Here is a 21,246-nt window from a genome sequence, read left to right on the forward strand (position 1 = left end):
AATAAGATGCAATATATCTCATGTAGCTACTCGTAACACGGTTTAAAGATGCTTTGGCGTCTGGAACCAAAGATTCCGCATTTTGTTATCAGGTTTGAGGTGCTCCTTAAAAAAGGCGAAAACAACTATTATAGCTTTAGCAGTTCTTTATAGCTTGGCAAATGTTTATATATTATGACAAACAGCTGATTTGAAAGACTTATAAATGGAATAGATTGCTCCATTTTGGTACTAAACTTATAACTAAAATGTATAGCAGAATTTTGTATAAATGGGTATTTTCGCAACGTTACATATGCACAGCATAACCCTTGAACAGAATGAGATGTAGCTGTAGCTTAAAAAATCGCTGTAGTTTAACCTGTCAATAAAAACGCTCACTAATGTAGCAAAGGTTGCCCACAATGGTGTAGCGCAAATGCATTGAACGTTCCCAAAAAAAGTGAAAAGTCAAAGAATGAAATGGGTTCCCCATCTGTCATCTCAAATGTAGCTTGTAGCGCTGCCAAAAGTTAAAGTTGAGTCAACTTGCGCTGCAGCTACAGCTACAGCTACAGCTACAGCTTCTCATTGTGTCGATGTATAGTATTTTCGTATCTTTTAACTTTGACAGTGCTACAGGCAACAGCTACAGCTACACCATTCTGTTCAGCCAGTAACTATTCATCTGTTTAGCGAGTTCTATTAAATAAGACTGATAATGTACATTTTAAATGTTTGTTTTACTTTATCAAATAACATACATAAATACTTGGTCTTCACATTCATATGTTAAATAAGTTCAAAGTGAGGTGAATATGTATACTTAGAAAAGTCAAAATACAATCTCAGATCAATTTTACTCCATTTACTCAATTATTGTGATTGGTTGTTTGTCAATAAATGATTTAACAGTCGATGAGTTTCATTATGAGTTTTCGAATTTAAAAAAGCTTATGAAATTTCTCAATACAATTGGCTGATGCTTATTTCCTTAAATATACAAAAACTCGTACATAATTACTTCGAAAATAGAATTCGTTCTTGCTCAGAGTTGTCCCCATATTCTAAGTGCTAGCAATTCTGAACCCAATTTTTTAAATTTAATTATCCTTCTGGTCTGATGCCTCCCTTCAGATGTATACAATACCAAACAGTCTTTATTTCTTGACATTAAGGCATTTTGGCATATTTAAAGTATAATAAAAGCCAGACGACCCAATCTTGTGCAATAAATCCTCATTTCGTTTCTTCTTTAATTATTTTTGGTTTACTGTAAAAAGACTTTCTAGAACGTTATAGCTTAACAAGCATCAAACACTTCTTCTTACAGACTTTCGATGTATAAAACAAGAATATAAAAAGGACATCTTTAAATTCTAAGCCTGCTACTTTAAAGTTAAGGAAATATAATAACAAAAAAAAAAAACGAAACAATAATTTGAAATGCAAAACAAAATACGTTATGTAAGTCTTTATTTTAGACACGTGCGCTTGTGGAATCCTTTTCACTCTTACATAAGGATTCATAATGGGAATATAAATATGCACACATATATAAATATATATGTCACGCAAACAAAAACGTGAAATCAAAGTTTTTCTCCCGAAGGACAACAAGAAAAAGGAATTCGTAGAGTAGGTATAGCAACCAACCATTCCATAGCCATTTTTGAATCGTGTTAAGCTTTTCTGCATCTCTATCATCCAGATAAAAAGAATGGATATAAAGGATACCCGAAACCCGACTCGACCCGGTCTCGGTATATCATAGATATATTTATAACGCGCGTTCCAATTGTTATTCCTTTGGAATTCCATGTATAGGTACGTGGCTATCTATATATTCTGGCATTGTATATAAACATACGAGTAAATACTATATATATTATAGCATACAGCTTGACTGTTTCGTTTGGTCTTTGGTGAGGATGCAAAACACTAAATTTGTTTATCTGCAGTAAAATTCAAAACAAACATATTTCTTCTTTTCTATAAGTCCAACTTGTTGTGTAGCCCATAGAGAAGAAAATAAGGTGCTAGAGATTGCATATTGCAAAATCACAAGTCAATGGTCGATGCAATGAAACTTAACGACAAAGGACTCTACAGCTAAAACCTTTCAAAGTAGTATACCAAAGAATAACTTGGTCAAGACCGTAGTCAGAATATTTACTTTTACTTCTAAATGTAGTATTTGTTAAAAAAAACACCTTTTGAAAGTACGATTTACATGACGCTCAAAATGACATTCCCCTTTGTTTAAATGTCACAAACACGATGAAAAAACATATGGAAAACATTTTTTGCATTGCACTACAAGTAATTTATAATTATTTACAGTCAATAGATGACATTTTTTATTATCAAAAAAGCCTCATTCAGACAAATGGTAAAATTCAATTATTTCTTCCATTTTGATTGTAACTCCATGTATGCTTTCTTTTTTATCATAATTCTGTCAATTGGTGTATTTTACCTGAAAAAAGAAAGTGTAGATTGTAGAGTAAACTGTCAGATTAAATTTAAGAAAAAACGTCATACGTCAGATTTTGAGAAGAAAACAAATCATATTCGGCGAAATAAAAAATTGAACGAATAACTAAAAATACAGTTTTAGAAGAGTTATTTAATTTGTACTAAAGAAAATATTGGATTAATATTTCTTTTTCACTTTTCTACTTTGTTTTTTCAAATTTAAATTTGTGTTTGGAGAACACTAAATCACCCAAAATTCCCCTTTACTAAAAGTTACCTCCAATTTATTTTGAAATAATATTATTTAAATCAAAAACATAAAGCACGTAACATAATTCAACTATTTGGCGAGTTCATAGACGGATTGACGGAGCAGGAGAATTAAATACAAACACAATTTGTTATTAATTTTCCTACCTTTGATTTTCTTTTCTTCCTTCGTCAATTGTGCGACAGAGAATTCTCGAGAAATCAAATCATTAAAGTTGTCTTCTCAGATCCCTGACAGCAAAAAGTGAAAAATTTGTATGAAAAAATTTGATTATATTAATGAGAATACGGAAATCTGTGCGATCTTAATACTGTAAACTAGCCAATTATATCAATAATGATCTCGGCTGACAGTTTCCACCAACCTGTATCAGCCAAAAGGTAGTAGATTATTAAGAACTATATACTATACCAATTCAGCTCAATGAACGCCAACCAGTGTAAGTCAGTGCAGGAATTTTCTTAATGAACAAAAAAAAGCTTCACTTTTCTGCCCAGAGTAGAGTAGTCCAGTTTGTCAGCTTGAACAAAGCTAATTTAACAAATTTTAAGTCAATGCCCAATGAAAATCAATTGGTATAAAATCAATTGGTATAAAATCAATTAATTATTGACATTTATAGCTGTAACCAAAAAATTTCTATAAGCAGAGAACTGAGCTGTCAAAAAGGATCTATGCTTCTTTTTTCTCAGAGATATCAGAGCTCTCGTTTTGTGTTCCTTTTGCAATCATCTCAGATGGCGCTCTTATAGCTCTTGATAAAATGACCGAGCAAATGGAGTAAAAAGCTGAGCGTGGTTAACTTTAAGTTTGTTTCGTGTGGTATGGGAGAAAGATGGAAAATTTTAAGTTTTGGACAGTCCATTTCACCAGTGTGTTTCATAAAGGGTGATTTTTTTGAGGTTAGGATTTTCATGCATTAGTATTTGACAGATCACGCGGGATTTCAGACATGGTGTCAAAGAAAAAGATGCTCAGTATGCTTTGACATTTCATCATGAATAGACTTACTAACGAGCAACGCTTGCAAATCATTGAATTTTATTACCAAAATCAGTGTTCGGTTCGAAATGGGTTTCGCGCTTTACGTCCGATTTATGGTCTACATAATCGACCAAGTGAGCAAACAATTAATGCGATTGTGACCAAGTTTCGCACTCAGTTTACTTTATTGGACATTAAACCAACCACACTAATGCGTACAGTGCGTACAGAAGAGAATATTGCGTCTGTTTCTGAGAGTGTTGCTGAAGACCGTGAAATGTCGATTCGTCGCCGTTCGCAGCAATTGGGTTTGTGTTATTCGACTACATGGAAGATTTTACGCAAAGATCTTGGTGTAAAACCGTATAAAATACAGCTCGTGCAAGAACTGAAGCCGAACGATCTGCCACAACGTCGAATTTTCAGTGAATGGGTCTTAGAAAAGTTGGCAGAAAATCCGCTTTTTTATCGACAAATTTTGTTCAGCGATGAGGCTCATTTCTGGTTGAATGGCTACGTAAATAAGCAAAATTGCAGCATTTGGAGTGAAGAGCAACCAGAAGCCGTTCAAGAACTGCCCATGCATCCCGAAAAATGCACTGTTTGGTGTGGTTTGTACGCTGGTGGAATCATTGGACCGTATTTTTTCAAAGATGCTGTTGGACGCAACGTTACGGTGAATAGCGATCGCTATCGTTCAATGCTAACAAACTTTTTGTTGCCAAATATGGAAGAACTGAACTTGGTTGACATGTGGTTTTAACAAGATGGCGCTACATGCCACACAGCTCGCGATTCTATGGCCATTTTGAGGGAAAACTTCGGAGAACAATTCATCTCAAGGAATGGACCGGTAAGTTGGCCACCAAGATCATGTGATTTGACGCCTTTAGACTATTTTTTGTGGGGCTACGTCAAGTCTAAAGTCTACACAAATAAGCCAGCAACTATTCCAGCTTTGGAAGACAACATTTCCGAAGAAATTCGGGCTATTCCGGCCGAAATGCTCGAAAAAGTTATCCAAAATTGGACTTTCCGAATGGACCACCTAAGACGCAGCCGCGGTCAACATTTAAATGAAATTATCTTCAAAAAGTAAATGGCATGGACCAATCTAACGTTTCAAATAAAGAATCGATGAGATTTTGCAAATTTTATGTGTTTTTTTCTTTTAAAAGTTCTCAAGCTCTTAAAAAATCACCGTTTAAATAAATTGGAAAGCTCTGATCAAACTCTGCTTAGAGCGTACTAGATGTAATCAGGCTCTGCCAGGTGCTCTGCTCCGAGCTTAAACAATTTTTTAACTGTCTGTTTTTTACTTCATTAGGTTGGTCACTTAACTTAGAGATTATAGAGTGCACCTGAAGTAGCTCTGATTAAAAAAAGTTACGGTCCCCGAGCGTTCTGATTCATTTGTTTAAGCTAAAAAAAACTCAATCTTTTTTCTACCATTTAGTTCTCTGATATGAGCATAGAGGAAATATATTATCTAGAGTCTCGACTGGTACCCACCCTACCTGAAACACCCTCAAATTTTATTCGAGGTGAACTCTCTCAAATTCGCTATCGGTGAATACATGTGAGTGGTGAAAAAAAAGCAAAATGGGGGATTGGGCTTAAAAAGAAACTTATGGAATTTTTGTGACCTGTCAAAAATGACAATCAGTTGTGCAAAATAAAACATGGGTTTCGGATTTTAAAAATAAGTTTTTGTTAATTGTTTTGATACTTAATATAATTTGATATTTTCAAGACCAAACACCTTTATAATGAAGGGGGTATATATAAGTTCACTTCGTTGAATAAAAAGTAAGTCAAATTGCAGTGAAGGAGGTGCAACAATAATCGATTTATTTTACCGTCTGTGTTTTTAACATACCATAATGCAGGGAGCAATTTCCCTGAAGAAATCTGAAAGACAAAACAAACAAGGCGCTGATTTGCATAATATGTTTCCCCTTGGTTATGAACAGAAATATAAAAACGCCTATATTCCGAGTTTCTGACAGCCTCACAGATGTGTCGCAAGTCACTTTTTCCTCACGTTTAACTTCATTTTTTGACTATTTTTATAAAAAAAATTAAACCATCCATTTTTTAAAAAAAATTACTTTCGGAATAATTGTATATGAGGAAAAATTATATTTTTCATTTATGTTTTTTGAACAAAAAAGAAAAACCTACAACTAAATGCATTTCCCGAGAATGTTGCCAAAAACTACTCAACCTCCAATGTAAATCACATGCCTACTTTTTGAAGTTCTTTGAAAAACAATTTAGTCTAGAAGAATATAAAAAATAGTGTTACCGTTTGGTAAATTTGTTAAATTTGGTTAAAGTTCTCTAAGGATTTTGGTGGATAAAATTATCTAAATCTGGTAACCTTAATCAAACGTCATTGCGACTTTTAAAATTAGAAAATACACAAACCATTTTCGACAAAAAGTGCTTAAATGAGTAAATCATTGAAATGGATTCGTTCATATAATTAAATACATTTCGTTTTGTTGCTTATTTGCGGCATCTTTTAATGTTTTTAAATTTTGTACAAGTACATACAAGCAAAGTCAATTGTTGATGTTTAATATTTGACATTTACAAACAGCTGATTCAATTACAAAGCATTTAACCTTTGTATATGAAAACTGACCAAGTGAATTAAAAGGGCGTTTATGCGTTGCATGTAAACTTATATTAATTTACACAATTTGTAAGAATATTATGTTAAGTGAATTATAATTTTCATGAGGTCTCCAATGGTTCGTTATCAGAATGGGTTGTATTCCATCGTTTTTAAATCCATTTGTTTATACCTCACAATAACAAATTGTCCTGCATGTGATGAGTATCTTGTGAGGTTTCTTATGAGGCCTACACGGAATATTAAAGCTCTCTTACCTACAAAAATGTGCGACCTATGAGCCTCACAACAACAGAAAGTCGCTGTTAGGCTTCATTCTATTTAAGTCATTATAGGATATTCTATACTTAATTGACACATGTAGGTATCCTATCGTAAAATTGATTTCCGGCCACTTTCTTATAGCTACGTACCTGGCAAATAAGAACAGAGGGGCTAAAATATGATCACAAGAGAAAATTCTTTTTACCCACAGAGAATTTTCGTCGATGTCCGTCCTATCCCGTCTCCGAAGGACTCTATGCAAACAGTCCCATTTCGATTGCTCTCCACCTTCTCCGGTCGACCCTGCAAGGATATCATCAGCTTCTACTTCTGCTTCTGTTGAATTAAATTTACATAATGGCCAAGAAAATATTTTCTTATTTTGCTTCTCGTCCTTATGCCCTATACTAACATTCTGCATACACTGCACACAATTTTTATCTCCTGCATCAAGATGGCACAGTTGGGGTGCTTAGGAATAAAGTGGCCAAATGTGTCCTTTTTTGCCCTCTTCTATCTACAACATTCACATAATAATATATGTTGCCTTGTCGTGTCGACTCTTTGGTCCTGTTCTGGTTATAAGTATCTGTATAGAAAAGGACGTATCCTTATTTCAGCCAAATAGACAGTTTGGCTCAATGAAAGTAAAAATGCTTACACAAATATTTCAGATGCTTCAATACATATATATGTTATGTACCTACTTATACTTAGACTCGTATTTTGACAAAATTGACTTTTCGGGTTGTTTATGTTATTTGTTGCATCTAAATTGGTTAGTCCAATATGATGGTGATGTGATGGGGTTGGTTTAGCAACTTTTATTATATGGTGTGTAATGAGATTCGATGTGATGAGACAGATAAACTTTGGTGTATGCTTGGCTTGTGGAGAAAGCTTTTTTGAGGTCTAATTTTTTAAGGGTAAGGAAGATAATGTTGTTGATTTGTGTTTAACAAACTCTTACTCTTGTCAAGGAACAAAATCAACAAGCTACGTATAAATTTTAAGTATACAAAATATAGGGTTGTAGCTGATTTTGTGTGTGTACCAAAAGGAGCTCACTATAGTGGGAATATTTTTACTTAAAATTGGAATGTGGGTTGTAGGTTATCAAAATAACAATTTTGTGGAAAAAATATTAATCCTATTTTTCAGAAGAGACAAACAAATTACAATTTTATTTTTTTTGATATTTAACAATCATTGCTGTCCATTGAAATATTTAAAGTCCTAGCTCAGATGTGAAACCAAAACTAGGTTTATTTCCTAATTTATGAAATAAAAACAACACAGCTTTTAAAAGTCGCTTGACGGATAGACGCAATGAGTAGGTTCAGACAACATAAGGACTTCATTTGCAGTCAGATGTAGTCTTTGAAGGCAAAGTAAAACCAAGCCAGCTACTGAACTTTTCAAATGTCTTTAATTTCAAACTTTACTTCACTATCTTTTAATTGCAGGAACTACTCATATTATTCCTTAAAAAAATACTTACACAGGTTACAAGTTCATTAAAAGTTGTGTTTATTATTGTTAAGAAAAAGTAAGTAGAACATTTTAAAACAAAATTGAAAAAAAAATGCGCAGAAAATAAAATAATCGCAGAGTTTTGAAGACCAGCTTTAAGTTGAATACAAAAATCATGATCAGCTGATATTTTGAAAGTAGATTTCACTTGATTTATAAGGAAGATTTTTTGTTGACCTACTTTTCAATGAACTGTCCAAATAAATTTGCCTTAATAAGAAGGCAATTTTTTGGCAGCGGCCAAAAAGGCTTCATAAACTTGCCTTAATTTCAAGTCTCTACACTGAAAGGATTCTTAGATCGGATCAAGAAAAATAAGCTAAAAACGTGTTTTCGTAAATTGCAACCAAAAATTTAGCAATCAGTGATTTTTCAATTCTCTCCGTGTTATGTGGGCTGAACCTGCTTATTTAAAAGTATTCTAGTAAAAGATTTCATTTTTAACAACCCGCTTTTTGGCCAGCTTCTACTTTTAAAGCGTTCATCTTTTCACAGGTAGAAACCATGCCATTTCTATAAAATAGTTTCATTTGCGTTTGGAGAACGTATTTAAATTATTTTAATTCACTGCTAAAATCGTGTTCCATATTTGATTTTTGTGTTTTAAAGCATTTGGTCTTTTTTCTTTGGAACAACGTAAAACATAAATTCAATGCGAATTGTCCACTTTCGAGTAAAGATCTTAAAAATGGAATTCGAGTAATTAAAATACTCGTAGCATATGTAGGTACAACTGCAAAAGTGGAAATTGGTCATGGAAAAGTTTATGGAATCAGTTAATGACGTTTTCCGTTGTTAATGGCAGTTCTTCTTCTTTACAGCAAATTAAACATTTAATGTTACTTTCTAAAAAGTTCAGCTTTTCTTCAATATCTTACTGAAAACCCCTGTTTCTCACAATTTCGACTTAATTCTTGTTTTCATAAAATTTTAAATGAAATTTACTGAGTTTCATTTGTGAATATTTAGATACAAATATTGATTAACATACATACTCTTACTCTTTTGCATTTGAGTAAGAAGATTTTGTGTAAAAATACTTTCTATAGTCAGATAAAAGCAGATTTTTAGAAAAATAAGTGAAACATTCCCTTAAACTTCAAGCAAAAATGTTTTAAATTCTCTTTGCGTTTTTTTTCCTAAACTTTACGAATTGTTTAAAAAAAGGGTGTATTTCCTTAGAGATTAAAAAGGTCAGATAGAACAGCGGCCATCTCACATTTCTTGCGCAAGTTAACGGCACCATTAAAAGGTTGTATAAGATCGTCGTGCATTTATCACACATATTTCAAATTAAAGTGTCATCGGCCAAAAAACCATTCTACTTCGGTTCAAACACTTCAAACTTCTGTTAAGTCAACTTCTACACCTAAGATGCCTGAAAACGTTTAAACGAGGCGATGCTGATCGCCACGCAATCTCGTTCAAAACTATAGAGAAATACATACTATGTAATGTACATTGTTTATATACTGTTTTCCTAAACATATTATATGATTGAATCAAATATGTAGGTGTAATAGTCAATAGCTTTTTAGGCATTAAATCCTTGGGTGGGCCGTTTCACAATTTCTTGTGTGGGATTATATTTTGCTTATCCAACTGTGTTTCTCCACTAGATGTATGTATATAACGTTGCATACATTTAGGAAATCAATATACAATTTTGTATACAGGGTGTCTCGTAAAAGATGGTCCAAACAGAATTGGTGATCTTCCAGAATTTGGTAACTTTTATCTTGAACAATAATAGTTTTCAAGTAACATCTGTTTCAATGAAATTTTGAAGGTTTACTACTTTAAGTCGGTTTTGCACTCGTGCTCCACAAATTTGTTGTTTGTTTTTAAAGTTTTTGGCACTTGACTCCAAATGACTAGAAAATTGATTTTTAGTAAGAAAATTGACAGGTATTGGCATTTTCGATAGAAATTAATGAAACTATAAAGTTGTTGCTTGTCTAAAAAATATTCTTCTATATTTAACTTTTTGAATTTTTTTTTATTTTACAACGGATAGGTTCAAATCGAAAGTTATACAAAATGAAAGTATGTAATAAGAACTACCGACTTTCGACAGTTTTTGCAGGTATTAATAATTCAAGTCCGTATCAACATTTGTCACTATCGAGTTGAGAATTTCAAAATTCTTGAGATACAAAATTAAGTAGTTGTGCCTGGGATGTTACTTCTCTTCTCTGTATCTTTGTGTAGATCTCTTAAGACACGATCATGTATATATACTTACCAGAAACGGACAAGAACGGCCCGAAAGATTGAGGTTATTAGAATTCTCTTGCAGCGTGATTTCGACAAGATTCAGCGATATTGCGACGACTGGAAACTGAAAATAAATGTCCAGAAGTCAGAGACAATTCTGTTCCGGACTCCGTTGGCTAGGGCCACGAGGGATACGTGTAAGAATTGGCGCAAGATGGTCATCGTTGATCTTCACGGGCAGCCATTAGCGAGCAAAAGTGTAGTGAAGTACCTCGGTATCTTGTATGCTGCTTTGACCAGGGCCAGAGGAGCCTTCGCTCTGACGAAACGGCTGTTTTTTAGAAGTCGGCTTGACCCCAGAGTGAAGGTAATTCGCTACATGGATCTGATACGGCCAACGATCGTTTATGGTTGTCCTGTGTGGTTCAACGTTGCCCCTTCCCAGATGGAGAAGTTTCGGGTGTTCGAACGGCAGTGTTTACGACGCTGTACCGGCTTATATCGAACAGCTGAATCTTCTTATGTGCATTACTATTCAAACGAGGTCCTATACAACGGGGCTCGAATCAACAGAATTGACAATTTCGTGATAAAACTCGTTCGAGGTCACATTGCAAGAGCTATGTCTTCGACCAACAATTTAACTTTCGGGCGTTCTATCCGAACGACGAGTATTTTGAGAGTGCACGCTTGAGCGGCTTCATTCCCCCAGAGGCATTCCTCTTTTTAGATAGATGCGGTCTGATACAGGATAGATTGGCAGTTCCGTTAATCTACCACGTCAGACGAAGAACCGTGGATAGGCGACTCCTGTACAATCGGGACGTCATGGCACAAGGCGGAGCAGAGCTCCTTCGGTTCAGTAGGGCTGTGTCCGAACGGGACCGAACTGATAGGGTGAAGCAGGAGAACCAGTTTTGGTGGCTTCAATCGGCACTTGATAGTGGGTAGTCGGGATGGGCGTTTTAAGCCTTGGCCGGCTTACATACTTGTTTAATAATATTAGGGTTTAGTTTTAAGTAGAATAGGCATGGTGGCACGAACAAAAAAAAATTTAAAAAAATAAAAAAAAATAAAAAACATTAACAAAAAGCATTAAAAAAAAATAATTAATAAAAAATAAAAACAGACAACAAAATATGAAAAACAAAAATGTTAGATAGTTAGATTTGGTGCTGTGGTTGTTCTAGTTTTAAGTAGTTTATAGGTAGAATAGGTAGTTTAAGTTAGCTTTAAGTTTTATTTAAGGACCTAATTTTAAGTATTTTATAAGTAAAAATAAAAAAGGATATTGATATTAGTTTTTTTTTCAAATTTTATAATAAATACAAAAATAAATAAAATTAAAATGAAGTAAAATAGATCTAAGGGCCGAAAGGCATTAGTTTTTAGCGTTATAGTTTAACTTAGAGTGTCCGTATGGGACCATTAAGTTAGTTGTAAGTTATGGATAATTAGGCTAGTTTTATGAATTTTTGTCTAGCTTTAAAATAGGTTTAAGAATGAATTAATAAAAATGAATTTAAAAAAAAACCAGAAACGGACAAGCACATAATACTTTTTGTACTACTTAAAAGTTTGAATCTGTGACATTTACCATAACCTATTCTGATTCTGAGTAGCTTTGAGATTAGAAAGGGTGTTTTTCTTAGGCGTGTGTTTTTCAAGAAGATATAAAACGCATATAATTTAAGTCATGATCAAGAACTAAGCTTCATTTTGAAGAAAAGGGTTTACCACTTTGTTTTAAAAATGATTTCAGGCAAGTGTCCGCCGCGGCCGGATCGAAAAAATTCCACCAGAAGGACACAATTTTTAACCACTTTTTGCAGCAACTGGGGAATTCACCAGCAATAACTTGTCGAATATTCTAGTTCAAGGCGATAATCGTCTCGGGTTTATCCTTGTACACAATCGACTTAACGACATAATACCGACTATTAAATTTGCGTTTAAAATATCAGTGCCTTAAAGTGTTAAGTCCCATGAACTTAGAGAGAAATTTCGTCTTCCGTTGATATTTTGGTAAACGTTGTTCATTATGGATAGGCAAACCAAACTGAGTATAAATCAGGTGTCAAAAAGACCAGCTCCAAAAAAATTATTGAAAGATAGAAAACCAAACACGTTAAAAAAACTACCCTTTAAAATATAATGCTTAAGTTTGGACTTTATCCACAAAAGTCCTTAAAAAGAGGCTGCGATGCGACCCACACTGATAACTTCCCACCCCTTCTGTCGATTTGTCTTGCTTAAAAGTTTGTAGGTTTTCGTGTTTTGTTAAAAAAGTTGTCAGTTGAATTAATGAAAGATTATTTCGGAACAGACGTGTCCTTTTTTATGTGTCTAATAATAGAACCAACTATGGCTTAAATGAGCCTATCTCGCGATCCTTGACATTGTTTAATTCCGTCTGCAATGAAGTCGACATTGTTGTGAGTAGGGATCAATTTAAACGACAAGTATTAGACTTTTTAACTTATCATATGTAAATCTGTATAATCATACCGTTAGTTAATCAATTAATTGTTTTGTATCAAAGCTGTGTTTTAATATCTATTATTTAATATAATAAATAAGCTTACAAGATTATTTATTATATTAAATGTAATCAGCAGACTATAGTCCATTGATGAAATAAATAAATAAATAAATAAATAAATATTCTTAAAAAAATTTAAATTATCAACAATAATTTTCATATAAGGAAATAGTTTCTAGTTTTGTTAAAAAGATTTTTGGTCGAAAACAAATTTTTACCAATTTATTGAGCATTTCTTAAATTTTTAGAATTTGGATGAATGAAATTAATTTGAGAGATATCAAGAACCGAACATCAATTTTTACCAAATTTGAGTACTATTTTTTCTAGATTTTATTTTTTTATGAAAAAAACAGAAAACGCATTGTGTGTAAAGTAGATTTTTACCAAGTCATTGTATTGTTTTTTTTTTCTTAGGTTCTTATTTTTTGTAAGAAAACTGTCAATTAAATTTTTCTCAAAATTTGACTGAATGTTGACAACAATATTTTTTGAAAGATCTAAAAGTTTTGAAAAGATTAATTTTTTTTTAGGTTTCAATTTTTTGTAAAAAAAACTGTCAGTTTGATTTTTCTCAATACAACAATATTTCTTATAATTTAAAATTAGTTAGAAGTCATAATCTCATATAAAGATACTTCAGTCGCAAATCAATTTTTACCAACTTTTGTTAAATTTTCTTTTAAGTTTGATTTTTAACAATTCCAGTTTCTCAAAATTTAACAGAATATTGAAAACAATATTTCTTATAAGATAAAATAAGTTGAGTTGAAATTCATATTTTACCAACTTTAAGTAATGTTTTGTTTAGGTTTTAATTTTGTATAAAAAAAAAATGTCAAAACTTTACCAGATGTTAAAACGTTATTTTTTGTTGCACACAATTGTTTTCGATAGATATTTAGGATTAACCAAAATTGTCACCTTTTTTTAAACTGATATGGTAAAAAAACCACCCACGCAATTTTCTTGAGAGCCGTTTTTGCATCTTTCTGCATTATTATCTGTATAACAAAATTTATTTGGAGTCGATATATCTTCTGGTTCTTTAGCTATGGACGACGAAAAAAACATCGCGAACGTGCGAACGTTATGAACGTATGTACATACTCACGCACAGACACCTCTCTAAAAAACTTTTATTTCGACTCTAGGGACCTTGAAACGTCGAGAAATGTCAAAATTTTCAATTCGACAAATCGGGCCCATTCCAATAACTTCCTATGGGAAGTTAATAATCCACAAGTCGAGACAACAAAAACGTAACGTAACGTATATTTTTTTTAATAATTGATCCATCTTCAGACATGTAAATAAAACAATTTTTGTTTAGATATTTTAATAATTATAACCTTTAATAATATTTTATGTTCTTCGAGTTTTACAAAATATCACATTTTAAGCTTTTTGGATTTATCCATTCATAATAATTTCTAAAACAATATTTTTTCTCCATGTTATAACTTAGATTCGAATTCAATTTTTGTTTTTCTTTTAAACGATTAATTTCTGTTTTAATGGTTAATAATTTTCTTTTAACTTTCGGTATTACTACATTCAAAACATTTATATTTTTTGTGTTTTTTGTTTTTGTTGTTGATGTATTATTAAATGTCGGGGTTTAAATTTGTGATTGCTAAAAATTCAAAAAAAAAAGAGAGATTTTACTTCACGACAAAGTGCATTTAAGTTCAACAGAGTTTATTATAAATTTTATTATTTTTTAAACAGTTTTTTTTTTTTTTAATTTTAAATTTAACGTGTGAATCTCCGTGATTACCAAAAAGTTTGAATGTTTTGATTTTATAATAAATTGGATTTAAAATACTATTATATATTATATTTATAATTATATCCCTAGGAAGTTTACTGTTTTTTTTCTGTTTTTGTTTTGTGTGTTTTTGTTTAAAAATTGTACATTTTATACAGAAGATTTACATTTAGGTAAATATATTTCTATAAATACTATATAATTACTAAATACGTCTTTTTTTTGTTCATCTTAAAAACGAATATATATATATATAGTGATAATATTACAACTATTTGCATTAAATTTAAATCAAATAAGTTTATTAAGCAATAGTATGTAGATATATTAAGTTTTCATGTTTTTATATTTAAACAAAATAATAATATGGTTGTTGTATTTTTTCTCTTAAATTTTAATAATAATTGTTTACTTAATTATTAATTCATTATTACTAATAATTTAATTGTTTAAATTTTATTTTATATTTAAACGCTTAAAAGAGAATTTCATTTTATTTCAATAAGTTTAAAATAATTTCAAGTTAGTAAATTTTAGTTGAATTTTTATAATTTTTACAAGATTTTTTTGTTTTATTCATATTTTCTTTTTTAAGTTATAGGCAGTTTTAACTTCAGGTTCAATTTATTTTTATTTTATTTTTGTTTTTAATAAAATTCTATTTTTGCGTTTACTATTTTGTTTTTGTATACACGTTTATTTAAAAGTTTAATAAAATTTCTCAGCATAAATATTCCAAAAATCGATTTGTTTCTGTTTTTGTAGTCTGAAATTAAAAAAAGAAAATATTTGTTTTTTTAAATTTTACGGTATGTGTATTTTAATTAAAAATAATAAAGTAAATGGTTAATAAATAAAAATACATACCGACTTATTTAAAGAAAAATGGCTGTCTACAGTCCTCAATATCTCCAAAAGTTGGTGGTTTTTTTGAACAGTGATACTGAATTACTTGGCATGAAGCAGTCTTCGAATTATATTCCTGAAAATAATAAGAGCATTATTTTTTGATAATCCATATTTGCAATTTTTGGTTGTTCGTTTTTAATTTTACAGAAAATCATTGTTTGGTGTAGATTTTGTGATTTTTTTGGACACTACAAAAAAAGGTGGCGCCTCATGTCAAATAGTTACACTTACAAGGTAATGCAATGAGATAGGCTTCATCATTTGTTAGACTTCCTTTTTATTAAACAGAGATTAATTTTATGAACAATTAAGTTATTCTGTGTGGTCATAATATACAAAAAATCACATAACAAACAAAAAATTAATTAAAAATTAGGTATTGAATTTTGTTTGTTATAATTTGCCAACTTGTTGAAAATTTAAACACAATGAATGCCACAGTTAGGAAAATAGGGAACGATTTAAGAAAATTTACCAGTGCTCACTGATTTTAAAGTTTGGTATATCATAATTGGAGGAAAACATATTTGGGTAAAACATTCCACATTCTTGATGTGGTTAGAAAATGAATCTCTACACTTGACAACGGGTAAATTCGACAGAAAATTAATAATAAAAACACCTATAAAACTGAATACTGATGGTTGATTAGTTTTATCGATTCAAATGGGACTACAGTTACTTATAAACATCCTACTTATGCATCAATCACTTTTGAATTGTCATCTTTTGACATTTGACAACTAAACGCTACATCTTTCCTTAAGCAGGTTCAGACAAAGTAAGGGACGTAAAAGTATGGCACGTGTAAGGCAACTTTATTGGAGAGTTGAATGAAAAGTAGGTTGTTTGCTCTTATGTCAAAATGACAGCTAATAATAACTTTCATTCAACTGAAAGCTGAACTTTATTAATCTGTGATTTATTTGTTTCTGCATAATTATACTTGATGTTCTATGCAAAAAGGATTTTTTTGTCAAATTGGAAATTAAGAAGTAATATTTTTTTTTAAATACAACATACAAGTCCAGATGAAGTTTTTGGACGATCAACTGAAGGTAGAGGTTAGTGAAGTACGTAATGTTTTGAGTTTGAAGTTTTTGACACTTAAAAAAGTAACTTGTTGACTTCGTCAAAATATTCGTTCAAAGAATGCAGTTGACTGCAAATGAAGTTCCTTATGTTGTCTAATCCTGTTCACTTTGACTATTTTGCAAACACAATTCAAAAGCGGTTTCAAGTTGCCGTCTCGTTGTAAATCACTTTCTCGGCCGGCAATAGTGCAATTGTAGAAAACGAAAGAAACGATATAACACCGTATTTAGCATAGGGACTTAAATCTTAGGGCATTTAAAGTTTAGTACCCAAAGACTGGTAATAGTTTTACAATCCGGTAGAACTTTGTGACTCGTGGAGAACTGTTAAAAACATAAACATATAAACAAATTTAAAAACATTTTTATTTATATTGACATTTAGATATTTATAAAAGGTGGTATCCATTTTCTTTAAAAATTATTGAATTCCACCTCATCATCTGGCAGTTCTCCAAAGTATTATACCTACCTCACATATTTTGGAGTTGGAAGGTGATTCGAAAAAGCTGTCGAAATATTGAATAATACACATGTCTTTATGTATGTTTTTGTCAACTTTCATTGTAAACTTTAAGAATAAGATAGGTTTGAACTAAAATCCTGACAAGAAACTATTGACTAACAAACGATTCAAGGTTTAGGATCTTTTAGGTATGTAAATTATGACAAGAAACACTAATATTTTTTGATAGTACAATGTGACAAATCCTGATTTTATTTTTTAACTTCTAAAATAGTAATAGAAATAAGGATAGTATCGAAAAATCGGCATGTGACAACTTTTGTGTCAATTTTATAATGCGGAAAAAATCCGGCCTGCACCTATTTATATCTGCATACATAATTATAAACATTTATAATTTAAATTTCTCTGCACTTTATCATAATCCATTTCAGCTGTTGTTGCAAAAACAAAAATTGACCTACGATTTGCCAACTTAAGTAATGTCCTCTAAATGTTTATGTCGTTAGCACGAAGCCACGAACTATGCATCATTTATGTGTAGCTATACTAAATGTATTTATATTCGGGACATATCCTTTTTATTTTTCTCATTTATTCCTTTTTCCTCAAAAAATTACATGGCACGCCTGATGGACGCCAGAAAATAAATGTACAAAAAAAGGGCGAAACAATGACACCCACAACACCATTATTGCCATCCAGATCCAGTACATGCTCTCGTACTATTCTACCATAAACGATTTAGGTGTCTGGCTGTTGGTTGGTCGGGGTCGGTATAGGGTATGTCGGTTTGGTTGGTTTAAAAAAGGGAACTATGGCAATGGCAACCTCCAAAAGTCGACTTCCTACTTTTGTTTTAAATATTTTTGCGGTGTTTGGTGTTTTCTTGTTGTCTTATTGTTGTTTTTGTTGCTATTGTTGTTTTTATTTTGTTTAACTTGTTAGCCCACGTCCCTGATAAACAATGTTGTCGCGCACTTACCATCTCCAGCCTATATACCGTCGTCGTCGTGGCCAAAATCCCATATAAACCAAACAACATTAAAAGTACGCATAGAGCCTGCTGCCTGCGATATAAATATACAGATGTATGTATGGATGGGCGAATCAAGCTGTGTAGCTATGTCTGAGCAATTTGTGATATCTGTGGCTTGATCTATAATGGGATTTGTCACGTTAGATGGCTGATGTGAATGTGCCATAGAGTTTGTACATATAGCTTTGTGGTGGCTCTATTCCAGACCACTCTACTCCACTCGGGCCGGACGGCTTTGGCAAATGGATGGTTGCATCAGAATTTTCCATTTAGCTTTTGTATCGCCTCGACCAACAATATTAGCACTCACCTAACCTAAGAAAGGTTTTATTTGTTTTTATTTTTGAATGTTAAAAAGGGTTTTCGGTTGTTTTTACTTATTTTTGTTTACTACTTTTAACACATAGACACAACAGGGATTTAAGTGCGGTGTTTTTATTAAACGAATTTAAAGGAAAAACATGGTTTTGATGTTTACAGTTGAACTTCGCTTATTGGGACACAATAATCTAAAGCAGAGAAACTTACGAGTCTTTCGAATGATATATATTTTCATTCAATTGTCAAAACTATTTAAAACCTTAATGAATTTTAAAGCTTAATCAAAAAATTAATGCTTTGTTCGTCTTATGATGTTTAAATATTTCTCGAATGGTAGGTATACATTGAGTTACTTGAGATGAGATTCTAAGACTTTCTGACTGTATTGAAAAACTTAATTCATTTATAATAATTTTTACAAATTTGACCAATATTGTGATTTCAAGTCGGTAACGCTGGCGTATGGCACTTGTCTCACACAGCTGTCATGTGAAAGGTTATAACAAAAGTTTAATGTTTACTATTTAGGAGAACTTATCGCTTAACAAATTTTTAACATTTTATTATAAAGGTTTGTATTTAAACTTTCAAAAATGTTGGTAACATTGTGCAAACATTTTAAAAGAACGCAAAAGTTACTGATGTCATAAAGCTGTATCATCGTAATGAGCGCTTACTCAAAAATATTGAAGGTGCAAGTTGATGATCCGAATTTACAGATTTCCTGGTCCAAATCTAATCTAGTCTTAGATGATATTTTTCTTGGTCAGCAATAGTGAAACAAATTTGTGTGCTATTAACTCTTTTCGAACAAAAAAAATAAATCATAAATGAATAAAAAATGTTCATCATATTATTTTGATAGCTAAAAGTTCAAACAGTCTTTATATTAAGTGTCCATATATAGTACAGTGAGAAATTTCCAACAAAACGATCCGCAGTATCCAGATTTTTGTATTTAAAAATTGGTACAACTGAAAGATCTGTCAGAATAATAACAAAAAAAAAATACACAAATAGAAGAAAGTTTTATCAAATCAAATGTTAAAATTAACTTAGCAAAAAAAACTATCTTAAACTAATAAAATGGACAATTTTCAAGAAGAAATGGTAAGAAAACATCTCGAAATTGAGATTCTATAAAAAAAGATCATTTAACAATTTCTTCAAGTAGGGGGTTTGTTCGTAGACTGCTACATTAACATGTGGTGTTGGAGCAAGCTTGAAGCTCGCCTCAAATTTGTATATACCTGAACCGAGTTGTAATGAGCTTGATTAGCTTCGATTCCGGTCGGGCATCGGAGTCGTGTCAAAATTTGCAAAGAAAAACCTGTGTGAAGGAGTTGGTTTTACAGATAATGGGTTATGGTATGTTTATTTGCAAGTTTGTGTACAAAAATAAAGTTTTGGTTTAATCAAATTAAAAAAAAAATATTCTTGTGTGGTGCTGAATTCAGGTTTTGATTGTTTAACACGAATCAAACTATCTCACTTGCACTTCATGAAAAACATCGAAACACCATTTCCATTTTAGAAAGTGCTGTCAAACTTAATCATTTTTTAATCTTCTTGAAGATTTATTTAATCTAAACTGAGATAAACCTTTGGTGAAAACATAGCAAAACATAAGTATCTTTTTTTATTGTTTTCTCTTGCAAAATAAGCCCAGTTAGTCCATTTTCGCTTACTAAACTAAATAATATCAACAGTAATAGATTGATTATTTTCCCCAATGGAAAACACACATGATTCCAAATGCACAATTACTCAACGAACACAGCCTTCGAGATACAAATACAATATCAATCGTACCAACATTTAAGAACGACATCACATAAGATCCATTAAAAACTCGTATAAATGTCAAAAACCCATCCATAGTATGTTTTTACTCTAACTTTCATCGGTGTTATTCATACTATGGATATTTATGTAATTCGTGTAAAATCATACTATACTGAGGATAGGTTTTACAATAAAACACCGGTATTGATTACTTTACAGTGTTTTCTTTTAAATAAAAACAATTCTACCAGTTTTTCTTGAAATTGAAATTAGACTGTTATTCGATCTACTTTTTGGTTCTGATTGTTGGCCACTACGCTAGTTCAGAACACCAACAATATTTTATTTTTGGGTGAGGAACCGCCCCTAATGTGCGACAAACGTATACGTATATTATAATAATTATAAAATAAAGTTTTAATGGAAAATTTGTTATAAAACGGAAAAATCAACTTAAAATTACTTTACTTTAAAAACACTCACTAAATGAGCGAAGTCGTATAAGTAGTTTTTGTGTTTGATTGACTGCCGTCTTTGGAGCTTGACAGAATAGAATATCAAATCGGCTTTTGATCCGAAATTAAGGTAAAAAAGCCGGATTTTCAAGTCCAAGGCGAATACGTAATTTTTGACAAAAACCCAACTATTATTAGATTTCGTTACACGGAGTCTGTACTGTAAGGATTTTGAAATTTTCATTACTTATGTAGGTTCTTGCCTATGGTAGGTTTAAAGGATACAAAACTTTTTTTCTGTTTGATATTATCCCCAATGTAAAACTGGTAGGCCAATTTATCAGATGATAATATCATCCATGTGTATGTCATTAAAATCCTGAAGACAGCAGGATTTAAAAACCAAATCCAACAAAGAAGACAAAAAGCTTTAGTGAGATGTGATGTTCAAAAAGGGTGGTACATTGTGTTTGCCAAATGGTATATGGTATACCTAC

At 31.6% G+C, this 21,246-nt stretch overlaps 1 protein-coding gene across 2 annotated transcripts in view; it reads right to left on the reverse strand.

Moving 5' to 3' along the window:
* Nucleotides 1–14,240: 14,240 nt before the first annotated feature.
* The window catches only part of LOC129948225 (uncharacterized), a 192,860-nt gene continuing 185,854 nt past the window's right edge, over nt 14,241–21,246 (reverse strand). The window contains exons 7-8 of one of the 2 annotated variants that reach the window (XM_056059139.1): nt 15,548–15,662; nt 14,241–15,446 (exon numbers count right to left, since the gene is read on the reverse strand). The gene's annotated coding sequence lies outside the window, so the exon portion shown is untranslated. The remainder of the gene's footprint in view (nt 15,447–15,547; nt 15,663–21,246) is intronic. The other variant, XM_056059138.1, reaches the window with a different exon arrangement.

The sequence above is a fragment of the Eupeodes corollae genome, chromosome 2 (genome assembly GCF_945859685.1).
Source record: "Eupeodes corollae chromosome 2, idEupCoro1.1, whole genome shotgun sequence".
NCBI classification, from domain to species: Eukaryota; Metazoa; Arthropoda; class Insecta; order Diptera; family Syrphidae; genus Eupeodes; species Eupeodes corollae.